Source organism: Lycium ferocissimum, chromosome 10 (assembly GCF_029784015.1).
Source record: "Lycium ferocissimum isolate CSIRO_LF1 chromosome 10, AGI_CSIRO_Lferr_CH_V1, whole genome shotgun sequence".
In the NCBI taxonomy this organism is placed as follows: domain Eukaryota; kingdom Viridiplantae; phylum Streptophyta; class Magnoliopsida; order Solanales; family Solanaceae; genus Lycium; species Lycium ferocissimum.
This window is the reverse complement of record NC_081351.1, coordinates 7,228,296-7,253,297: the sequence shown is the minus strand read 5'-3', so window position 1 is coordinate 7,253,297 and position 25,002 is coordinate 7,228,296. Positions and strand designations below refer to the sequence as shown.

The following is a 25,002-nucleotide window of genomic DNA, read 5'->3' as shown; positions in this document are numbered from 1 at the left end:
ATTTGTACCACTTTTGTCACTTGAACTTCATTACCCCCGTTCGATTAATGCCTTTAATATATAGCAACATCGGTTGTCGGGCACACATATCGCTAACGCGGCCACGTATGGGATGTCATACATATATTTACTAACGCCTTGCTTCCAAAGTATTTTCGAACGCCCTTCATACTTATCCTAGTTCTAGAGCTGTGATGCACCTTCTTTCTCACCACCGATCTAGTCCGCCTTGTCCTTCGCGACCTCCGAGGTTTCCAACCACTCCGCATACCCAATTTCCCTTAGTCTACTCTAGCTTCTCATCTGTCTCTTATCTCTGAATTTGTAAGACTTTTAGTACACTTCCCAGGGGGTCACCCATCCTAGTATTACTCTCACCCCAGCACGCTTAACCTTGGAGTGCTAATGGGATCCGGTGCATTAGTGCTGGTATGATCGCATCCACCCTGCTGCGTGACCTTTATCACATAACCTAGAACAAGCTGAAATTCTAACGGATTCCGATAAATTCTCGTAGTGCATCTCCCTCCAGATTAAAAGGATTCCTTATTCTTCCGACGAAGCAAATGCTATTTTAACCTTTGGAACTCCCGATGACAAGCCATCAATCAACACATACAACTGCTTTCCATTCCTAAATTTTAAGATTCCTTGTAGTGGTAGAACTTCTTAGCCACAGTTATCTATAAGTACTTTGGTTATCGGCCCCTTCAAAACATCCATTTGTCAACTATCAATGGTATCCTGCAATAGTTGTACGCACATAAGAAGTTCCAATGAAAGACTCATATACCTGTAGCCGACCTGTCCTCCTCTCGGTTTGGAGGGCTATAGAGTGAAGTATCCTCCTCATCGTGCTTGTACCATTCTGTTAGCCATCTCATCATGGCGATTGTTATTGATATAACTAGCAGCTTGAAATTTCACGAGGGTTCATTGTCACCAGCTCGTTTTGACTAACGCAATATCCTTGAATCCTTTTCTTGCGATCTTATCTCCATCTACTTTCATGGCTTTTCCTTTCATTTCCTTAGCTCATCTTGCTTCATAACTCCCTATTACTTTTCAATTGCCCCATTGTCGCGTGTCATAATTCCTCTAATACCTTAGTCAGTCATCCCATATCAACGTGTCCTATACTTTCCCTTTAATCAACCTATAGCAATCATAGACGTATAATCTTTGTTATCTCTTAAATCCTTGGTCCTCCTCCTTAAATTTTAGGAAAATTTTGACAGAGTTTCCCCTATACTTCTTACCATCCAACCCTGAACGCAGCCCAAAAAATACATGCAATGCCTCACAGGGTCATATATACATGCATAACACACCTTAGCCTCACAGGGCTCTCAATATCGAACAGAAATGCAAAGATGACAAAACTTACCTCATGCGTCACAACTCAGAATATACTTGAACTTTTATCAATCATTCTTGTATATTTCCCTGGTCACTTTCCCTTCCATTCATTGGCCATACATTTCAATAATACTTGTAGCATTCTTATCATATCTGACTTATAATCCTTTTTACCATTACTTACCTCTGTACTGTTTCCTTCAACTTCTGTCGTCTGCAATCTTACAACTGAACTTATCATTAAATTATACACGTAACTAATTCCCCCTGCTTTACTGTACAATCAACTTATCTTGACTATGACCAATTTATTCTCATAGAAGAGGCACATTCTGATGACATAGTTTCGGCAAAGTGACTTGCCTCTGTAATCCCAATATCATCATCCACTTCCTTTGTCAACACCATTCTTCTGCTGAAACCAAGGATTAGTACAAGAAATTTCATTTCCTATGACTTGGATCTCATCGGACGATCTAAGATGAGAAAATAAGGTCAATCATTCCTAAATGTCCCGTAACATCCTGTTTATAAGTGTGGTGCACAACACACCATAAACAAGACACGGCTTGCAGACAACCCTAGGATAGAACTGCTCTGATACTAATTTGTCACACCCCACCCTAGGTAAGGCGTGATTGGCACCCGGCACCTTGCGAAAACCGAGCGAACCAACTTACAACTCATAACCTCTATGTCTCGAATTGCAATAATAAGATCAAGAGGCTAATTATGAACATAATATCATGCATAAGTATATGTACAATAGACCTATGATGCTGACATTACTACTGTCACACTATAACTAAGTCAGTATACGAGAACCGTCCGCAAAGCCTCTATGAAATGACCGAGGTATACAAGTCGGACATGGCCCCGACGTACCCTTAACATATATATATATATATATATATATATATATATATATATATATATATATATATATATATATATATATATATATATATATAGACTCGACTCGCAATGCTCCGGGGAAGACGTGGAGCCATCTCTCAAGACCAACACCTCGAAGGCGACCTACGATGAAAGATCCTCGTCTCGTTTATCTACACCGCGGGCATGAACGCAGCGTCCACAAGAAGCGGACGTCGGTACGAGCAATATGCGAGTACGTAAGGCATAAATAACAACATAATGAAAGTATGAAGATAACGTAATATAAAATAGATCATCTTGTGTCTCTGGATGCCTTTTTAAGGCAATGTCGTGCATGCTTAGCTTTTAAAAAAAGAACGTTTCTGTATATAGCCATATATAATATCTTATCCGGCCGTTAAGGCGCGGTAATATATATATATATACATATATATAGCATCTTACCCGGCCATTAAGTCACGGTAATATATATATATATATATATCATCTTGCCCGGCCATTAAGGCACGGTAATAGTTATAGCATCTTGCCCGACCATTAAGGCATGGTATTATCTTGCCCGGCCATATCGGCACGGTGTTATCTTGCCCGGCCATGTAGGCGCGGTATTATCTTGCCCGGCCATGTAGGCGCGGTATTATCTTACCCGGCCATGTAGGCGCGGTGTTATCTTACCCAACTAATCAGTGGGATGTAATGCATACATACATACATACATACACACACATAAAAATACATAAGTAAAATCAACATCATCATTAGCATTACCATTATCACTATATCATTCCTTGAAGAGTCAACCATCGTAAGATGAAACCGATAATGTATGGAAGTCTCGAGAATCATGAACTTAGATTGAGTTGAAAATAGAATCATTATCTTCGCTATATCTCACCTCGAAGGAATGAGTAACATGAGGTGAGACCATCAACAATGAGTAAGATCAAGAGATTCATGAAATGACTCAATAATCTCATAATGCCTTCATATCATAGCTTCAAAATTTCTAGAATTAAAATCATCATCATCATGTTCATCATAGAAAATATCTCATCCTTAGCATCATAAAAAGCTTTTAAGAATCATGAACTCCTAACTTTTGGAAGTAAGAAGGTTATGAAAAATATGTATGGAATCATAACATAGGAATCATGCCTCTGAAAGAAAGGGACGAGCCTTAACATACCTGTTCAGCCTCTAATTATCTATACTTATTCGTCCGAGCTCGCAAGTCTACATTTAAGAGGATTCACACAATCGTTAGACTCATCGTAGTATATTTGTGCTAAGCTCTCAAAGTCAAACTATTTTATATCTATTTGAAAATCGGGCAAAGATCTCTCCTCCGTTTATATGCTTAGCTCGGAATCTCAATTCAGCAACCAACACAATAACAACAATACCAACATCAATAAAATCATTTCCAACACTAATATGTACCATAAAATAGCCCACACGCTGTTTTCCAACTTCGAGAACTAACCAACTTACTATACAATTATTTAATGACTTTATCTCCGTAAATAAGCCTTATATAATACCAAAAGAGAAAGATTCATACCTTCTTTATTGTTAAGACAGCAATATCCTCAATATTCACGCTAAAATCCACCACAAAACAATAATAGAATCACAACCATGCGTTACCCGGACATAAACCACTACTCTGCAACTTAAAAATTGCTCACTTTTTATTTTCCTCTCTCTCTGTCTTCAATTTTTGGAATTTTCTAGGAAAATCTGATGAAAAAAGAGGGTTATTACTCTTTATATAGGGGTCAAATTCGGGTCGGGTTCACGTAGCATTTTACCGTAGTAGTAATGTAGTCGTAACTCTAGCAGACTGTAGCACGCGTTTCTGCTCTGTCAGCTGAACTTGTAACGTCCATAATTCTCTACTCCAATGTCCTATCGATGAGCAGTTTGTTGTGTTGGAAACTAGACTTGATGAGCTTCATTTTAGGCTTTTGTTTCACTTCAAGACACTTCATATGCTAGGAGATATTCGTCCCTCAAGTTAGACCAAAGTTTTCAGACAAAACATTACCCGTCCTTTCTCCAAAGTCGTACTACTCCACTTCTTCCACTCATTTCCTTATGAAACCTTCCGGTATACCTTATATACCTCCTTCACTCATTAAATATACTTAATAATGCTTGCTCTTTATATTCCAAATTGGTTTTGCTTAACCATAACTCAACGTACTTATGTTTCAAATTTGATAAGTGCTTCTTCGAAGATATGGGGTGTAACAAATTGGTTAAGGAATTGTTCGCCCACTAGAAGAATTCGTGTGGGTGCCACTCACAGCTAATTGGGTCGTGAAAAAGTTGGTATCAAAGATTTAGGTTCGTCGATCTTGTTGTACAAGGATATGTTTAGCAGAGTCTTATGATTGGTACGTAGACGTCTGTACTTATCTTCGAGAGGCTGTGGGACACTAGGAAAATTATAATTCTTTCTTTCTTTCATGCTACTTGATTCCAATTGGTATCTGGACGATTTAAATTGGTATCTGGCTTTTCATTCTAATCCCTCACAGATGGTGAGAATTCATGCGGGAGCAGTGGCGAACGAGGTACCCGAGCAGGCCGTCGGGGACGCGGCTTCGTTGGAGTGCCACGTGGGGGGCGGCGGCCATAGATGTGCGGAGCAGGGAAGCCGGCACCGTAGGGGCGGGGCTCCACAATCGGTCGGGGCCGCGCCGGGTCCCCAACAGCCCCTGTGTAGTTCACATGAGGCAATGCAGGAGGTTGCGGCCTCGAACTCGGCCGCAGTAGTGGCAGCTCCGGTGGTGACAAGTTATGGGTTGAGTGGGCTTCGTCGAATGGTCCGATTGAGGCGGGGTGTACCGTCGTTCCCTCGTCAAGGTGAGATTGGGTAGTCGGAGCTCGGGACAAGAGTTTGTGCTCCCGGTGGTAAACATCCACCGCGTGCCCCACATTTAGATAAGACTTTAGGACTTGAGGTATTTTCTAGATCAGTGGCAGGGCCGGTGTTGACCGGTCATTAGCATGATTTATTTTGGAGGTTCACTAAGATGAAGCCTCCAGTCTTCTATGGCACTGAGGCCGAGGATGCTTATGAGTTCATCATGGACTGTTATGAGAGGCTCCATCAGATGGGGGCGGTGGAGAAGTATGGTGTTGAGTTTGTGACCTTTCAGCTCTTGGGTGATGCCAAGTTGTGGTGGAGGGATTTTTTGGAGTATAGATCAGTGGGATTGCCTCCGCTGACATAGACTCAGTTTTATGAGGTCTTCTTAGAGAAGTATGTTCCTTCTACTTTGAGGGATAGGAGACGTGATGAGTTCGCATTATTGCACGGATAGCGGCCTCGCTTATGAGGCCCGATTCTATTCTCTGTCTCATTAAGCTCTCCAATTATTACCTACTGAGGAGGAGAGAGTTAGGAGATTTGTGAAAGGGTTGAACACTGCTCTTCAGTTGTCAGCTTTTCAGCTTGCGGACTCAGGTTTTTCATTCCAAGAGGTAATGGATTACGTTAGGACCATCGAAGGTGTTAGGCAGGATGCTTAAAATAAGTATGCAGAGAAGAAGGTCCGAAAAGGTGGTAGTTTTAGTGGCTCTTTCTGTAAGGGCCAGAGTTCTCAGGTCCATTCGGGATGCCCTGTTTAGTCAGCCATGCAGGTTTCAGTTGGAGGCCCATCAGGGGCCAGTCAGTACTCTTCTAGTCAGCCAGGGGGTTTATATGCTAGATTCCTAGACTGTGGTGGTTACTCAGCTTCTGTTCAGCATCCGACACTAGACCGCGAATGCTTTGAGTGTGGTGAGCCAGGGCATTTCAGGAGAAATTGTCCCAGACTTAGATAGGGTGGCCAGGGCATCAGTATCATCCTCCTAGGGCTCCAGTTTCATCAGCTAGGGGAGGAGGATCTTATGGAGAAAAAACTCGTGATCGATCGGGTGTAAAGGTGACACGAGTGTAGAGGTGGTACCCGGCCAATGCGGGCGAATTCGATCGGGGCGAGAAGGGACATCGGCCGCAGGGCGGAGCTCAAAGAGGACAGGTTGATCGTAGAGGTTTGCAGGCTAGTGGCGGATGGGTTCATGTTATGCCTTTCCTAGCATATCGGATTTAAAGGGCTCACATACAGTCATTACAGGTAACATCTCAGTCTATCACCGGATGTCTTCTGTATTATTCGATTTGAGGTCTACATTCTCGTATGTGTCTACATATATTTCTATGAGTCTTGATATGGTTTATGATTTGCTTGATGCCTCTATACATGTATCTACTTGTAACACCCCATATCTTAAAATAAAGGTTAGACTCATATCGTTAGAGTTTCAGAGAAAATTTGAAGGATTAAACGTTTTGCGAAAGTGGCTGAGGGGCCTACTTTGGGCAACCATAACACCTTGATTCGTTGGGAACATGGAAAAGGTTCCTCAATGAAAGTTGTAGTACATAGAAATACCTTTCCAGGCATATAAGGATCAGGCCAATTGGAGTCCGGATCAAGGATATATGATCATCTCAAAATGGCTAATAGAGGGGTGCTCAGATTTGATAGAATCGGATAAGTTTTCAGTAGGTCTGCCTTCCATCCCGATTTAGTGAAACTCTGTTAAGAATTTGAGAAAATGTAAAACATGAAAGTTGTAGCACATTGAAATAACTTTCCAATGGTATATTATGGAGGTCAATCGAACATATCTACAAAAAGTTATGGTCGTTTTACCAAGAACAGTCTGGGCTGGCCAAAATCCTCGCGAGGCGAGAAAGGCAGACGGGGTGAGAAAGTCAGGCTCGCCAAAATCCTAGCCTTTTGCCTCACTTTACTGGTTTGTGGTGCCCCCAGATAGCCTGGTGCATCTAAATTCTCGCGAAGCAAGGCCTGGGGACGAGCCAGGACTTGTATAAATACAACACTTAGCTTCTAAAAACCAGTTTTTCACATTCTTCAAGCCCTAGTACGAAGTTTCTTCTCTCCCTACCATTAGAATACACCAAGTTAAGTCTATTCTAATCATTTCAAGTGAATTTCAACATATATTCATGAATATTAAATGAGAAATCATTGTTTTTGACCATGGGTTTTCAAGAAAACCCTATATTCGAGGTTTGAGACACAAGCTTTTGGGATTCTTCTCAAAGTTCAGACTTTTATTGTGGATTGTGAAGCAGTCAAGGTATGTGAGGCTAACCATCTACGTTCAGGAATGTTTATGATGCTCCCTACGCCTCATTCTACATGCTTATCGGTAATTTGACTTAGAATATAGTTTAGCCTTAGTTTCTTGAATAGTCGTAGAACTGCTATCTTCTAGGGTTATAGTTTCATAATTCGTTTATGGTGACCAGTTTGAATATCATGAACTCAGTACGTAATCATTATAGACTTGTGTATTGACATCACATAACTCTCAGTCAGTATATAAACAGTTATTTGTTTAAGTCCCATAATCAGAAACAGTTATCATGCTATCAGCTATAGCCAGTCTCACTCTTGTAAATTGTTAATGTTGAACATCTGTATTTGTATTTTGGGCCCTAGGCCACAGTTTATGCATACGTATTGCTTAGGCCTAAGGCCACAGTTTTTGTGCACATTATTTGGGCCCTAGGCCACAATTTATGCTTACAGTTGTACAGGTGATTCTTCATTCAGAACAAGTACTTCAGATTCTTGCTTTCCTGTTTATTTTAGTTTTAGTTTTAGTTTCAGTACTTATATTTCTTCTTTCAGTTGCTTTACATACCAGTACAATTCAAATGTATTGATATCCCTTTTATTTCTTGGGGGCCTGCATCGAGATATGCAGGTTGACGATCCAGCTAACTACGACCGCACGTATCAGCTGATTGGTGAGCCCCAGTTCCTCCGGGGTGCTATCCTACTTTTAGTCTTTCCAGTTTTAGATAGTTAGATTTTCAGTATTCATAGAGGCTTCATAGACATAGTTCAGTCGGTCAGATATTAGTAGTCTTTTATGTATTAGCCTTGTTGGCTGTTTATTCAGATGTTTCAGACTTAAACCAGTATTTTCGCATTTAATATATTTTCAGTCTGACTTTTTGTAGATCAGCATGTGTTAGTCTTATTTCCTTATTATTGCATGTTTTGATATCACATGCTGATTCAGCCAGCTTATGGGTTCGCTCGGTCACTTATAGTTAGGCACCGAGTGCCATGTTGCGCCTAGGTCATGGTTCGGGGCGTGACAAAGCTTGGTATTAGAGCACTATGTTCAAGTGTCCCAGGGAGTCTATGAAGCCGTGTCCAGTTGACCACCATGACATTCAGGATTGTCTCATTTCTTTTTACTAGATCTAGATCGTGTCATAAAGCTTAGAGAAATAAATAACCTTTTCTTCCTATTGAATTACGTACGTTTCGAATGCGCAAGTAACGAGCATGGAATTCAAGGTCCAACTAAGAATGATTACCCATAGGGGTACAATTGTGAAGTACTTGCTGGTAACGAATGAGACTTGAGGTGATATTAAAAGTGGAATAAAGTATACGTCGCCCGAGAAAGGGTGTAGTATAGTGAATTTGGGAGTTGAATAATAACGATGCACTTGAGAAAGGAGAACGAGAGACGACATGAAGAGAATAACAGAGAAATCAGCAAAGGAGCTAAGTTTGCAGGAAACGTTAATCATGGAGGATCTCAGGGAGGTGAAGGCAGGCAGTTTTCTACAGGAGGTCATCAGGACCCACTCCATCTACAGCCAGTGCACTAGTCCCGAGGTTTAGATATGATCAAAAATGTCAGTTTAGTCAGAAACAAAGTTTAAGAGCACCAGCCTCTCAGTGACAGACCAGTGTTAGCCACAAAAGTTTTCAGAATTTTATGTGCTACAAATGTGATAGGAGACACCAAGGGGTGTATCGTCCGGGCCTTAATGTGTGTTTCGACGGCTCCTCTTAATTCTCAAGCCCAGTTAGGTCGTAATACAACTATGTCTAGTAATACAGGCCTCAGTTAGGATCGCGTATATACTTTAGCAGGTCGTCAGGACGTAGAGGCATCCCAGTTATCACCACATATGAAATTTTCGTATGAACTATGCCCATGAATAAAAGAGATGGTGTACGAAATGAAAACCATGAGCGGACGAAAATTTCTGGGAATAGCTTTCGTTTGTTTAAGTTTAATCAAATTAGAGTTAGAGAGTACGATGGTAGTAAGTTACTATAAGAAGTAAATATTATTATGAGATAAGAAGATGTGACAGTTACCTCTTAAGTTATGTGAGTAAGTGTTTACCCCAGATGAGTATAGTCTGATATGATTTTGAAGTGTATATAAATTTTGGGGTTAGTTGTTCCAATTTTTCATATAAGATAGAAGAAAGTTTCTTAAGCGTGATCCATGTCAATAGCTTAGAAAAGATAGTATATGACCATAGAATAGCGTTGGATGATGAGGGAGTTAGAAATAACCTTATACTTCACTTTGGTATTCAGAGCAGAATAATAAAATATAAAGCTCGCAGGTGGTTGACAGAAAAATAGTAAGTAAGTTTTGAGTAGAAACAATGCATTAGCAATTTCAGCAGAACTAGTAGAGGTACAATTTGATTTTCGTAGTAAGATAAACACCTTAAGTGGGTGACACTTTGAATACATCCGAATATGTGTTAGAAACCAAGGGCTTAAGTTAAATTCGGAGTATAGTGATTAGTGGAAGAAGAAATCAGCTAAGCCATAAGAGAGCAAACTACAGAAGAATAGCTTTTAAGAGTTGTCAAAAAGGGGTTTCCCTAAGATTTACAGTGTGAGCAGAGTTAAGTCATTAAGACAGAGTATGCCAGTTATGAATACAGTAGCAACCCGTTCATGTAAGTAATTTAGTTTTTCCCAGTAAGGAAGATTTGCTCAGAAGTGAGTTAAAAAAAAAAAGGGAGTCGTCAGTGTTGTAGAGTACAAAGGAATTATAGAAGATAAAGAAGGTTAATTGGATCCTAACAAAGGAGAAGAATTAGCAATTATAAGATGTTAGCATGTGTGCTAAGGGGGAGATGCGTAAATAGTTAGTAAGTCCAAAGGTATATCTGAAAATCGAAAGGGTTAGCATGAGATATGAAGAACCTCAGTTCAGTTAGGATGGCATAATGAGATAGTCTCCATAAGGAATATGCCTCGCATGTAGAAGAAACCCGAAGGGAGTAGAAGGATTGTCGATCGACTTACGTCCAGAAATAAGATCATGCCCAGTTATGTGTCACAATGGTAGTGCCATTTCACGAGACTCTAATCTTCAGGGTGCTAGTCAAAGACTTAGCTCACAACAATACTATAAGTGTTTTCAGGAAGTACCTCAAACAGAAATCGAGTATGGGAAGTATAGCTCATGATTAAGGCAAACAAGAGAACTATGGTGAAAGAATTTCACCGTGTAGCCAAACTAGGAGTTCGAGTTTTGGACTCCGAAAATAGTAGAGTTGTTGTCCAAAACAGGGTTTATTCCTCTTTAATAGCCGAAGTACAGAAGAGCAGTTTGATGATCCCTACTTGTTGCAGTTGAAAGAGGGGATTCACGAGCATAAGACTACGACTTTTGAACAAGGGGGAGGTGATGGTACTTTGAGGTACATAAGCAAACTTTGTGTTCTAGATGTGGATGGACTTATATGGGGAGGATTATGTCAGAAGCTCACCATTCCAGGTATTCCATTCATCCAGGTTCCACGAAAATGTATCATGATCTTAAGGAGATTTATTGGTGGAACGATATGAAAAAGAATGTAGCAGATTTTGTGGCTAAGTGTCCAAATTGTCAGCAAGTGAAAGCCGAACACCAGAGGCCTGGTGGCTTGGCTCAGAATATTGATATTCCCATTTAAAAGTGGGAAATGATAAATATGGATTTCATAACAGGTCTACCTCGTTCAGCTAGGAGGCATGATTCAATTTGGGTAATTGTGGACAGACTTATGAAGTCAGCGCACTTCTTGCCAGTTAAGACAGCAGATTTAGCAGAGGACTATGCCAAGTTATACCTTCGTGAAATTATCAGACTTCATAAGACTCCGGTGTCCATTATTTCAGATCGTGGTGTTCAGTTCACAGCAAAATATTGGAGAACCTTTCAGAAAGGATTGGATTCAAAAGTTAATCTCAGTACAACTTTTCACCCTCAGACAGATGGCCAGGCAGAGCGCACCATTCAGACCCTTGAGGATATGTTGAGGGCATGTGTCCTTAATTTCAAAGGTAATTGGGATGATCACTTGCCTCTTATTGAGTTTGCTTATAATAATAGTTATCATGCTAGTATAGGGATGGCACCGCATGAAGCTTTGTATGGGCGCAAATGTAGATCACCAATTGGTTGGTTTGAGGTTGGGGAAGTAGAGTTGTTAAGACTAGACTTGGTCTATCAGGCTATGGAGAAGGCCAAGATAATTTAGGAGCGATTGAAAACAGCTCAGAGTCACTAGAAGTCTTACACAGATGTGAGACGAAGGTATTTAGAGTTTCAAATTAATGACTGGGTATTTCTAAAAGTTTCGCCTATGAAGGGTGTCATGAGATTTGGTAAGAAGGGAAAACTTAGTCCCCGCTATATTGGACCATATAGAATTCTACGATTGGTCAAGTGGTCTATGAGCTTGAGTTGCCAGAAGATTTGGTTCTTTGTGCACCCAGTATTTCACGTGGCCATGTTGAGAAAATGTGTGGGAGACCCCTCGTTGGTTGTCCCAACTGATAGCACAACAATTAATGGTAGTTTGACTTACGAAGAAGTCCCAGTGAAAATCCTTGATCATCAGGTTTGCATGTTAAGAACGAAAGAAGTGGCCTCAGTAAAGGTCCTTTAGAGGAGTCAAAAAGAAGAGAAGGCTACGTGGGAAGCTGGAGAGGACAAGAAGTCCAGATATCCCCATCTCTTTGAAGAGTCAGCAGAAAATGTTGAAGGTAATTTATCTTCCCATTTAGATTTCACTCTACAGTTCCATGTTTCTAGTATTCAGTTAGCTTAGTAGTCACTCAGTCAGTCTCATTCAGCCAGTTCAATAGCTATTCAGTTCAGTAAGCTATTCAGTTTAGCAATCCCTTTCAGTTTATTAGCATTCAGGTGTTCATTACAGTAGTGAACACGTGTTTCCGTCAGCCTAGTTAACCAGAACCCATCATTCGAGGATGAATGATCCCAAGGGGGAGATATTGTAACACCCGTATCTTAAAAAATAAAGGTTAGACTCGTATCGTTAGAGTTACAAAGGAAATTTGAAGGTTTGAACGTTTTGCGAAAGTGGGCTGAGGGGCCTACCGGGCAACCATAACACTGCTGATTCGTTGGGAATTTGGAAAAGGTTCCTAATGAAAGTTGTATTCCATATAAATACCTTTCAAGGCATATAAGGATCAAGCCACATATTATCATCTCAAAATAGCTAATACAAGGGTGCTCAGATTCGATAGAATCAACTAAGTTTTCGGTAGGTCAGCCTTCCAGACCGATTTAATGAAACTCTGTTAATAATTTGAGAAAATGTAAAACATAAAAGTTGTATCCCTTTGAAATACCTTTCCAATGGTATATTATGGAGGTGAATCAAACATCTCTACAAAAGGTTATGGCCGTTTTACTGAGAACAGTCTAGGCTAGCCAAAATCCTCGCGAGGCGAGGAAGGCAGATAAGGTGAGAAAGTCAGGCTCGCCAAAATCCTAGCCTTTGGCCTCACTTTACTGGTTTGTGGTGGCCCCAGATGGCTTGGCGCGTCTAAATTCTCGCGAAGCAAGGCCTGGGGATGAGCCAGGACTTGTATAAATACAACACTTAGCTTCTAAAAATCACTTTTTCACATTCTTCAAGCCCTAGTATGAAGTTTTTCTCTCCCTACCATTAGAATACACCAAGGTAAGTCTATTCTAATCATTCCAAGTGAATGCCAACATATATTCATGAATGTTAAATGAGAAATCATTGTTCTTAACCATGGGTTTTCAAGAAAACCTATATTCAAGGTTGAGACACAAGCTTTTGGGATTCTTCTCAAAGTTCATACTTTTATTATGGATTGTGAAGCAGTTAAGGTATGTGAGGCTAACTATCTAGTTAGGGAATGTTTATGATTCTCCCTACACCTCATTCTACATGCTTATCAGTAATTTGACTTAGAATATAGTTTAGCCTTAGTTTCTTGAATAGTCGTAGAACTGCTATCTTCTAGGGTTATAGTTTCATAATTCGTTCATAGTGATCAGTTTGAATATCATGAACTCAGTACATAATCATTATAGACTTGTGTATTGACATCACATGAGTCTCAGTCAGTATATAAACAGTTATTTGTTTAAGTCCCATAATCAGAAATAGTTATCATGCTATCAGCTATAGCCAGTCTTAGTGTTGTAAATTGTTAATGTTGAACACTTGTATCTGTATTTTGGGCCCTAGGCCACAGTTTATGCATATGTATTAGTTTGGCCTAAGGCCACAGTTTTTTTGCACATTATTTGGGCCCTAGGCCATAGTTTATATTTACAGTTATACAGGTGATTCTTCATTCAGAACAGGAAGTACTTCAGATTCTTGCTTTCCTATTTAGTTAAGTTTCAGTTTCAGTACTTATATTTGTTCTTTCAGTTGCTTTACATACCAGTACAATTCAAATGTGTTGATATCCCTTTTATTGCTTGGGGGCCTGCATCGAGATATGCGGGTTGACGATCCGGCTAACTACGACCGCACGTATCGGTGATTGGTGAGCCTCGGTTCCTCGGTGCTATCATGCTTTTAGTCTTTTCAGTTTTAGATAGTTAGCTTTTCAGTATTCGTAGAGGCTTCATAGACATAGTTCAGTCAGTCAGATATTAGTAGTCTTTTATGTATTAGCCTTGTTGGCTATTTATTCAGATGTTTCAGACTTAAACCAGTATTTCTGCATTTAATATATTTTCAGTCATACTTTTAGTAAATTAGCATGTGTTAGTCTTATTTCCTTATTATTTCATGTTTTGATATCACATGTTGATTCAGCCAGCCTATGGGTTCACTCGGTCGTATGCAGTTAGGCACCGAGTGTCTTGTTATGCCTAGGCCATGGTTCGGGGCGTGACACTACTCCAATTGGAGACTCTGTGGTTGTATATAAAGTTTATTGATCTTGTACTATCACATTTATGGGGTATGGCACCCGAGTTGACTTAGTGATTCTAGATATGGTACATTTTGTTGTCATCCTGGGTATGAGTTGGTTAGTTCTTTATTATGCAATTCTGGACTGTCATGCCAAGACAGTCACCTTAGCTATGCCTGGGGTGCCTAGACTTTACTGGAAGGGTAACCTTAGTACCTTCCCAAAGAAAATTATTTTTATATTTGTGCAAAGAAGCTAGTTGATACGGGGCATTTGGCTTATTTGGCGCATATCCATGATGTAGTGCAGAGGGTCCATCTACGGAGTTAGTCTCGATAGTGTGTGAGTTTGCGGAGTTATTTCCCGTGGACTTGCCAGGCATGCCACCGGATCATGATAATGATTTTGCGCATTAACTTAGAGCCAAATTTAGGAAAAAACATTGGAGTTGTTGCATCACTTCACCTATTAATTCTCAATCCAATTATTCATTTTTTTAATACATTAGGGAGTGGAGGACGTGCTAGTGGGCTTAAGGCCCAAATCAGATACTAAATACAATTTACTATGGACGAAAGGTCCAAAACTATTTGCTACATACTCCTAAAATTGTTTTAGTTCTTCAATAAATTTTTACTAGCATGAAATTCTATTTTGTGCCATATAGAAGTGATTGAGTTTGAAAATCATTTTTTAGCGACTTTCCTAAAATACTACATCTTCCTAAATTCTAACATGCATAAGGGTTCCATTATTTTACATACTTGTCATACAACATAAACACATAATGTAAAGATGAAAAAAGGAGAGTATTTAACTGATGGGCCTACCCAAGCCTATCAGTGCCATTTTCACCCATGACTGGGCCTTCAAACATGCTAGCTTCCGTCTTTGCTTTCCTCGGACTCGATAAAAAATATGATGTTGGGCCAGAGGCCCAACGAGGTCATATGTAGAAGTGGCCCAAATGGCTTGTGTTGGATCACATGCACTATAAAAGAAGTAAGGATTAGAGATTATTTATGTTAAGTAATGACTAGTTGGATGTTCACTTCATATGTATAAGGAAAAGAAGCAAAAGATAAGAGCAGTCCATAACTCAAAACTAAGTGATACAAACAAAAACCTACTTAGCATTTAAATAACAAAGATGACTAGTGGCCCAATAACACAAGGAATTAATCGAAGCCCAAATGCAGTAAAGCACACAGTTAAGCAGCTATGTCATAGACATCCAAGTAGGATTTAACCCAATATGATCGAAGTATGGATTTTTAGGACAAGCTCATCTAGTCAAACTTAAAAGGGTAGAAATGGCCCAAAATTTGACAAGATGAGGACAAATCTACACTTATCTGAGATTATACCAAATATACTCCCTTGTATCCATTTCCATGCATACAAGTCCTATATACTTTGTATATCCCCAGCTCAAGGTACAAGTATAAATGACACATAGCAGGTAAGAGCAGTTTTTTCATGGTTAGTACTCAATTTACATCTAATAAACCAGGCCAGTATACATGGCGGGACCATCCCTGAGCAGTGAAATTTGACTAACCCTGATTTTTGACTGATTCGACTCATTCTTCCTGTTATTTTCATGCAATTTTCAAAATATATGGTCGGACCCTGGTTTTCGGGTTTCCTACATATCTCAGGTTTCATGAGAATGTCGTTTGAATTGGGTTATTAAACTGGGAAATCCGGAGTGATTGGTTGGAGTGTGACTGACTCTCTGGTATTGAGTCCGCCTACATATCCCTATTTTTGAGAATCAAATCACTTGTAGTTCGACTCGATCGGAGGAAAAGGGTATCCCTTATGTGGGAATGCCTTTACGTGTTCCGATGTGTATCCGACTAGTTGCGGAATAATAAAAACAAACAAAGTACATAAGAAAATAAGCAATCTTGTGTGGCTGAGCATGGTGAGGAGTGATCTTTCAAGTCCTGTACGAAGAGCTTGACTCTCATGGGCACCCTATCTCGATCAGCTGCATAAGAAAAAGTTCCACGTTTGCTCGGCAATCTGTCTAGGTTTGATTTGATCAACCTGCCCTGTTTGGCGGCTACACATCTACTTCCATCTGCTGAGTAACATTGATTTTTTGTGACGAATACTGCTGTCATCTAACCAGGTTTACATTGTTCTGTCTTCTTGAGCGAATCTTTGCGGTCTCTTGACCGATTTTACATCTCTTTATCTTTCTTGAGCGAATACTGCGGTCTTTTGATCGGTTTACATCGCTTTGTCTTTTTTGAGCGAATACTGCGGTCTTTGGACCGATTTTACATCACTTTGTCATCTTGTTATATCCGATAGTTAGTATTTATGACCCTTTTTGGCAATTTGAATGAATGGCCCTCTTGGCATATTTGTATGAATGGCTCTCTTGGCATGTTTGTATGAATGGTCCTCTTGGCATGTTTGTATGAATGGCCCTCTTGGCAGTAGGAAAATAGATATGCAATGGCCCTCTTGGCAAATAAGAAGAAGTGATGGCCCTTTCGGCAGTAGGAAAATAGATATGCAATAGCCCCCTTGACAGATAAGAAGAAGTGATGGCCCTCTCGGCAGCAGGAAAATAGATATGCAATGGCCCTCTTGGCAAATAAGAAGAAGTGATGGCCCTTTCGGCAACAGGAAAATAGATATGCAATGGCCCTCTTGGCAAATAAGAAGAAGTGATGCAAATGACAGATATGGCCTCTTTGGATAAATCGTCTTTCTTTTGTCCTTTATGGCGACCGTGACACTTTTGGTCTGGTATGCCGTTCATTCTTGTTGCGACCCTTTTGGCCAAACATTTGCCTTTGTGGCAATTTCAGTCATTTTGTAGCCTTTGTGGCTTAATATTTTGCCCTCGTGGCATTTTTCATCCTTTCATAGCCCTTATGGCTAGATATTCGCCCTTTTGGCATTCAAAACCTTACAGCCCTCGTGGCTGGATATTTTGCCCTTATGGCGTTCTGATCTTTTATAGCCCTCATGGCTAGATATTTTCCCTTGGTGGTATTCATAACCTTACAACCCTTGTGGCTAGATATATTTTTTGAAAGCCTGATCTCAACAGTGCTCGTGATCTTCTTTGGCAAACCGTTCCCTGTACATAATGCAAAGTTAGAAAAAGGATAGTCTTCCGATGTCCTGGGGACCTGCATCAGAAATGGGTTAGTTTTTTTCCATTTAAAGTTGATTCGTGTCAACGGCCCTGTCGCATCTTCACAAATTTTCTAGACTCGAAACCCTTTTCGGCTCCGGTATTTGAAAGATGAATGCAGAAAATCATTTTTCTAAAGTTACTATAAAAATATCTATTTGTAGGGAAACAAATGCGTTATTTTGAAAGCTATAAGGTAAATTGTCATGACATGTGCTTTGAATGAGAGAGATCCCTTCTTTCATGACTGGGGTTCTTGTCTTTCTTTGCACGGACTTTTTGAGACCTTTTCTCAAAATTCGCGATTCGAATCTTGATCGACGAACACTCGTGTCGAATTCTCAGGAGTTGCGAAAAATTTTGAGGTCTCCTCAAAATTTTTACCCTAGTTTGATATTGAATAAATGAGAAATTTTGAGAGCTTCTCAAAATTTCTACCCCAGTTTGAAACTCTGGGTTAGCTGACTTTTGTGATCCTTGCATATTTCATGAAGTCCTATCTTTGAGGCTTCCTAAGGGTTTCTTGGATTTTTCTTTTGGTGCGACCGAGCTCAGAGAGCGACTACATATCCTATCATAGTAGGAATTCAGGTCGAACGTAGTTCAAAATAAAAGTAAGGGACTTTTTGGTTTTTTACCAATAATGCGATTGGGTCTCAGATGGACTGCCTACGTATCCCATTATGGGGAAATCAAGTCATTGCGTAGTTCATATTACAAAAGATGTTTTGCTCTTCCCTGTCTATTACAAAATAATTACAAGCAAAATGACATAACTTTATACAAGCAAATAGAAAAACGCTTACAAGAAAAGGGTTCCATTACAAACTGAAAACTTCGTCTTTATGCATAGTAGCGCTTGATTGCATCTGAGTTGATTGGCTTCGGCCACTCTTGTCCGTCCATTTCAGCCAATTCTACTGCTCCTCCGGAGAGTACTTTGCGGACCACATAAGGACCTTTCCAGTTTGGAGAAAACATCCCTTTGTATTCATCTTGATGTGGAAAATTATTTTGAGCACTATTTGCCCAATTTGGAAAAGTCTAGTCCTGACTGGCTTATTGAAGGCTCTTGCCATCCTTTGTCGGTACAGTTGACCATGAAATACGGAAACCATACTTTTCTCATCAATTAAAGGAAATTGCTCGTATTGAGCTCGGACCCATTCAGCATTGTCCAATTCTGCTTCTTGAATGATTCTCAAAGAAGGTATCTCAACTTCGGCAGGTATGACTGCTTCAGTACTGTAGACTAACAAATATGGAGTTGCTCTTGTTGAAGTTCTAGTCGTAGTACGATATCCCAGTAAAGCATAGAGCAACTGCATGTGCCAACCTTTATAATTATTAGTCATTTTTCTCAATATCCTCTTGATATTTTTGTTGGCTGCTTCTACGACTTCGTTCATTTGTGGCCGGTAGGCTATCGAGTTTCGGTGAGTAATCTTGAATTTCTCATAGATATCCTTCATTAGATGGCTATTCAGATTTGCTCCATTGTTTGTTAGGATGGACTCGGGTATACCGAATCGGCATATGATGTTGTTTCGCACGAAGTCCGCTACCACTTTCTTTGTTACTGATTTGTGAGACGTTTCTTCCATCTATTTGGTGAGATAGTCAATGGCAACTAAAATGAATTGGTGGCCATTCGAAGCTATGGGTTCAATGGGTCCAATAACATCCATGCCCCAAGCAACGAAAGGCCATGGTGAACTCATAGCATTAAGCTCACTTAGAGGGACCTTGATTAGATCACCGTGGATTTGGCATTGATGGCACCTTGGCACATATCTGCAACAATCACTTTCCATGGTCATCCAATAGTATCCAGATCGTAGAATCTTCTTTGCCAGTAAAAATCCATTTATATGGGGTCCACATGTCCCAGCATGTACTTCTTCTAGAAGTTTGGAGGCTTCGCCGGCATCTACACATCGAAGCAGACCCAAATTCGGCATTCGTTTGTACAACACTTCTTTGTTTAGTAAGAAACCATTTGCCATTCTTCTGATGGCCTTCTTTTGTCCGCTTATGATGCCTTCGGGATGTCCTTGCCCCTCCAAGTATGTTTTGATATCATTGTACCATGGCTTGCCATCTGGCTCAGCCTCCACGTGGCAACAGTGGGCATGCTCCTCTTTCAAGCTTATCCTTGGCGGGTCGACGTGATTGCTTTCAGGATGTTAGATCATTGACGCTATTGTGGCCAGCTATCACGACCCAACCGGAGGGCCATGACGGGCACCAGAGCTAACCCCACCGGGCACCTCTCATCATACTTCTACAACTATTTCTAGGTGAGCCGCATGGCCTGCCAATAATCTCTACGCATCAATAATACCATTTCCATTGGTCTAAGGCACCTTTATATTAACATCAACAAACATGCCCATATACATATATACAAGCCGACGAGGCTGACAAAATGACATACAAAATATGAGCCAACAAGGGTAAAGATATCTAACTGTACATAAATATCTACGAGCCTCTAAGAAGAGTATGTAACATCATATAGACGAGACTGGGACCAGCCATGCCCGTATATATACCCAAAATAATAGTACCAACAGCTGCAGCTCCGAATCAAGTGGAGCTCCTCTAAACAGTCTCTGAATGAGCAGCCTAAGAATCAAGTCTATCTTCCTGTCCACCTGCGGGCATGACGCAGCGTCTACAAATAAAAGGACATCAGTACAAACAATGTATTGAGTATGTAAGGCATAATCAATAGCATAATAGAAGCATGAACGATAGCATAAGATAGAAGAGTCATGGGATGATAGAGTCATATATACCTCTACCGACGTTCATCATATTTACTTACCCTCTTTCTAATGGGAACCTTCCCTTAGATACACTTATATATATAGTAGTATTATACCCAACCATAGAGGTTCGGTGTTTCACATACTCGACCATGACAAGGCTCGGTGTTATACATACCTGGCCCTACCAAGGCTCAGTGTTATCCGTACCCAACTGCAGTGGTGCGCGCGCAATATACATCATACCCGAGCACATAGGCTCGGTGTTACATACTGGCCATACATACATACTTACTTATATACCTAGGAGTACTTACATAGCGTCAACATCATCATCGTCCATATATTTTTCTTTAAGAGGGTAAACTATCATAGAATGAGACCAATGGTATCATGAGAATATCAAGAATTATGAGCCCTTGTGAGCCTAGGAATGAAATCATCATGGAAGAAATTATGGATTTCACATGAAGGTATACGACAAATGGGAACATGCCTTAAGAAGAAGGGTTAGCCTTACAACCTTTATGTCGTCTTAACTACTTAACGTTTTCCGCCAAAGCTTGAGGAATCTACATTTAAAAGGATTCATACCAAGGTTAAGTCTTAAAGACACTCTAAAGTTAAACTAGAATAATTCATGAGCTAATGAAAATTGGGCAGCATTTCCCCTATTTCATCGACTCCCACCATATGGCAAAACAACTCCCAAATAACTACAATAATATCCACAATATCATAATCAAGTAGTCATATTCCATTAAGTCTCAAAATTCATCCTCACATTCAACGTATATCAACAACTTCACACCAACCCTTTGCACAATTGTATACAACACTTCCTTGGAATCATTATTACCCTTCATAATGAGATTATACTCATAACATTCTAACAATGATAACCCAAGTTAAGTTGCTACTCAAAATATCATAAAATCCACATTTAAGCTCCATCTTCTACTTTCTTCGTTCACCCAAGTTATTCAACAACCAAGCATGCTTAAAAATATGAAATAGACATGAAAAATAACCTTTTATCTCATAGGAATAAGCTTTGGATCAATTTACCAACTTGTATGAAAACCCCAGCTTCAATACCAAAGAAATTCTTGAAGTCTACCAACCATAGAGAGTCTCCCAACACATGAATATCTTGATTCTTGCTATTTGATCTTTGATTTCTCTTGGGTTTGAGTGGAATATGCTTGGGAGAAGATTCTAGAGCTTTCAAGACTTGGGGAAAATGTGGGAAATGAAATAATGAACAAGTGTGGTCATACATAACAAAAAGAGAAAACTGACCTGACCCGGATATATGGCCAATTATACGGGCTGTATAAATTATACGGTCCATATAATTGGACCGTATAATCCCACCAGGGATCCACCCCATTCTGGAAATAATCTACGGACCATTATACGGGCCGTATAACCCTATAAATGGCCGTACAACCTATAATTTTCCGAAACTCATTTTTCGTCGATTCATTCAACCTCCAATCCTTATGGAACCTTATTGACACTTATATAACACTTCATTAACCATCTAAGAGGCCTTATATCCCCTTCTCAAGACATTACTAAATAAATATTAGCTCAATCATTGCGAAAACCTTTCCAAACATGACTTGCATTCCATTTTTCTTCAACGAACTTAGTTTCTCTTATTCATATGGCTTCAAAATCTTATGGTGCACACTTTAAAGTTATAAAATTCTCCCCTTAGTCTCATAAGGACTTCATGTTCATACCAAGCTCGTGTTAATCTATTCACAACACAACAATCTAAAATCTCCAGGTGTAACACTCTAAGGCGCGTCTAGCAAGTTCATTTTGAGCCCTTGGTGTATGTCAAAATTCAATCTTTCTAAATTTCTTGCACAATCTCTGTGCCAAGTTCACATATGGTAAGATCTTTTCATTCTTGGTGGCCCATTCGCCTTGTACTTGATGAATCAGCAAGTCAGAATCTCCAATGACCAATAATTCATTGATGTCCATATCCAGTGCCATTCGGAGACCTAGAATGTTGGCCTCGTATTCAGCCATGTTGTTGGTACAACTGAATTTGAGCTTTGCGGCCATGGGGCAGTGTTGCCCATTTTCTGATATCAGAACCGCTCTAATTCCGGAACCTTTGTAATTCACTGCTCCGTCAAATAACAGTTTCCAACCCGTGTAGGATTCTGTTGATCCTTCTTCTATGTCCAACACCTCTTCATCTGGTAAATGGGTGTGAAGTGGTTCAAGCTCTTCTTCTACCGGACTTGCAGCTAGCAAGTCAGCCAACTTTGTCCTTTAATGGCTTTCTGGGCTATGTACACGATGTCAAATTCGCTTAACAGCATCTGCCATTTGGCCAACTTCCCGATGGGCATGGGCTGGTGGAATATGCACCTCAACAGGTCCATCTTGGATATAAGGTGAGTGGTGTACAAAGACAAATAATGCCTCAATTTCTGAGCCACCCAAGTTTGAGCACAGTAAGTTTTTCTCCACTAACGTGTATCTTGCCTCATAAGATGTGAACTTCTTGCTCATATAGTAAATGGCACGCTCTTTTTTCCATTCTTCATCGTGTTGCCCTAATACGAAACTGAAGGCCTTTTCGCCAACTGACAAGTATAGTAGCAATGGCCTCCCGGGTTTTAGTGGTACTAAGACTAGCGGGTTGGATAGGTATCTCTTGATAGTGTCGAATGCCTCTTGGAACTCCTCTATCCATTTTGTTAGAGTATTTTTTCAAGAGCTTTAGGATGGGCTCCACAATGACGGTGGATTGAGTTATGAATCATCCAATGTAATCCAACCTTCACAAAAAACTCATGGCTTCTTTCTTAGTTTGGGAAGAAGGTAATTCTTGGATTGCTTTGATCTTTGTCGGGTCTAGCTCTATGCCCCTTCGGCTGACTATGAACCCCAGAAATTTTTCGGCTGGTACCCGCGCATTTGGTCGGGTTCAATTTCAAGTTAAACTTTCAGAGCCTATCGAAGAATTTCCTCAAATGTATGGTATGCTCCGAACTTTTCCTTGACTTGATAATGACATCGTCCATATAGACTTCAATTTCTCTATGGATCATGTCGTAAAAAATGGTAGTCATCGCTCTCATGTATGTTGCACCGGCAGTCTTGAGGCCAAAAGGCATTACTCTGTAACGGTACACTCCTCATGGAGTGATGAAGGCTGTTTTCTCGGTATCCTCCTTTCATTTAGGATTTGATGGTAGCCAGCAAAACAATCCACTAACGATTGTAGCTCGTGTTTAGCACAATTATCTATGATTATGTGGATGTTCCGGAGTGAAAAATTATCCTTTGGACTAGCTTTGTTAAGATCTCGGAAATCCACGCAAATTTTTATCTTCTTTGTCCATTTTAAGTACCAGAACTATGTTGGCCAACCATGTGGGGTATGAAGTTACTTCCACCACTCCTGACTCAATCTGTTTTTCTACCTCATCCTTGATTCGGATGCTAAGATCCTGTTTGAATTGCCTGGTTTTCTGTTTTACGGGAGAAAAACCTGTATTGATGGGTAACTTATGGAATACTACGGTAGTACTTAGTCCTGGCATGTTGGCGTATGACTATGCGAAGATATCCACGTACTTCCTTAGTAAACTTATCAATTCTTCTTTTAAAGGTGCCTCTAGGTGCTCACTTATCCTTGTCTCTTTGACATTCTCTTCATCACCTAGATTGATGGCTTCTGTTTCATCCATATTTGGCATCTGCTCATTCTCTAGTTGTTCTACTTCTTCTGCGAGACCCTCGAGTAGCATTATGGTCTCATCGTATTTCTCATACTCTACTTCCTCTATGCTACCCGACTCATTCGTTTCGCAACATGTCATGACATTTAGGAATGCTTAATTGTTTTTATTACTAAAAATTCAAGGAAAAATATGTTAGTATAAAACATGCATGCAATAAGTAAATAAAACAGATTTGATAAACTGAGGCTTTCGTTAATTTTAAAATATTCAGAAGTACAAACTGTGGTCCTAGCCTGGATTCACATCAAGCCACTTCCATTTTTGAAAACATTACGAGGTATGTAAGTGACAAAAGTATGAGCAATCGGGCCTCGACCGATTCTCCTCATTTTTCAAAATAAATTCATCTTTCTCTATCGAAGGGACGATGCGGGGGTGGAGATCCGGTTGGGGCTGGTCACCCGGTTCTGCCTCTCTGATGGTGGGCACTTTAGCACATTCTTCCTGAATCACGGAGCAATCTTCTTCTTGGAATAGAATCTTTATCCCTTCTTTAATGTCAGGATCTCCAGGCATAGGCATTCTGTGGGAAAATGACTGGTACAGGTTTGGAATGGGTTTACAAAGATCCGCAACCTCTTATTTTTTCTTGGTAGGTATCTCTTCTTCTACTGGGACATAACCAAGTCCAAAACGAAAATTGTCTAGGAGGATGGTACTTAGCTCGGTGATGCCCAGCAAGTTCTTTCCCAAACCTTTTCCGAGTTCAAACCCGTTTAGGGTCATAGTAGAAGTGATTATTTTGTAAACTGCCGGCATAGGAGTTTTCGGGGAATCTATCTTGTGGGCTGCTCCCACGAACTCCATGACATGAAAATCTATTCCTTTAGGTGCAGCTTCAATGACAGGTACAGAGTTGTCTGGGTAATTGTGCATCTTTGGCTTCTCCGTGGATCACCACTTCTTCCTCTTCCCAGACAAATTTTAAGGATTGATGGAGCGAGGATGGTACTGCCCCTGCTATG

General features: G+C 40.2%; 1 pseudogene; it reads right to left on the bottom strand.

Moving 5' to 3' along the window:
* Positions 1-324: 324 nt before the first annotated feature.
* Positions 325-443, bottom strand: LOC132035718 (5S ribosomal RNA; annotated as a pseudogene).
* Between the last annotated feature and the right edge of the window lie 24,559 nt (positions 444-25,002).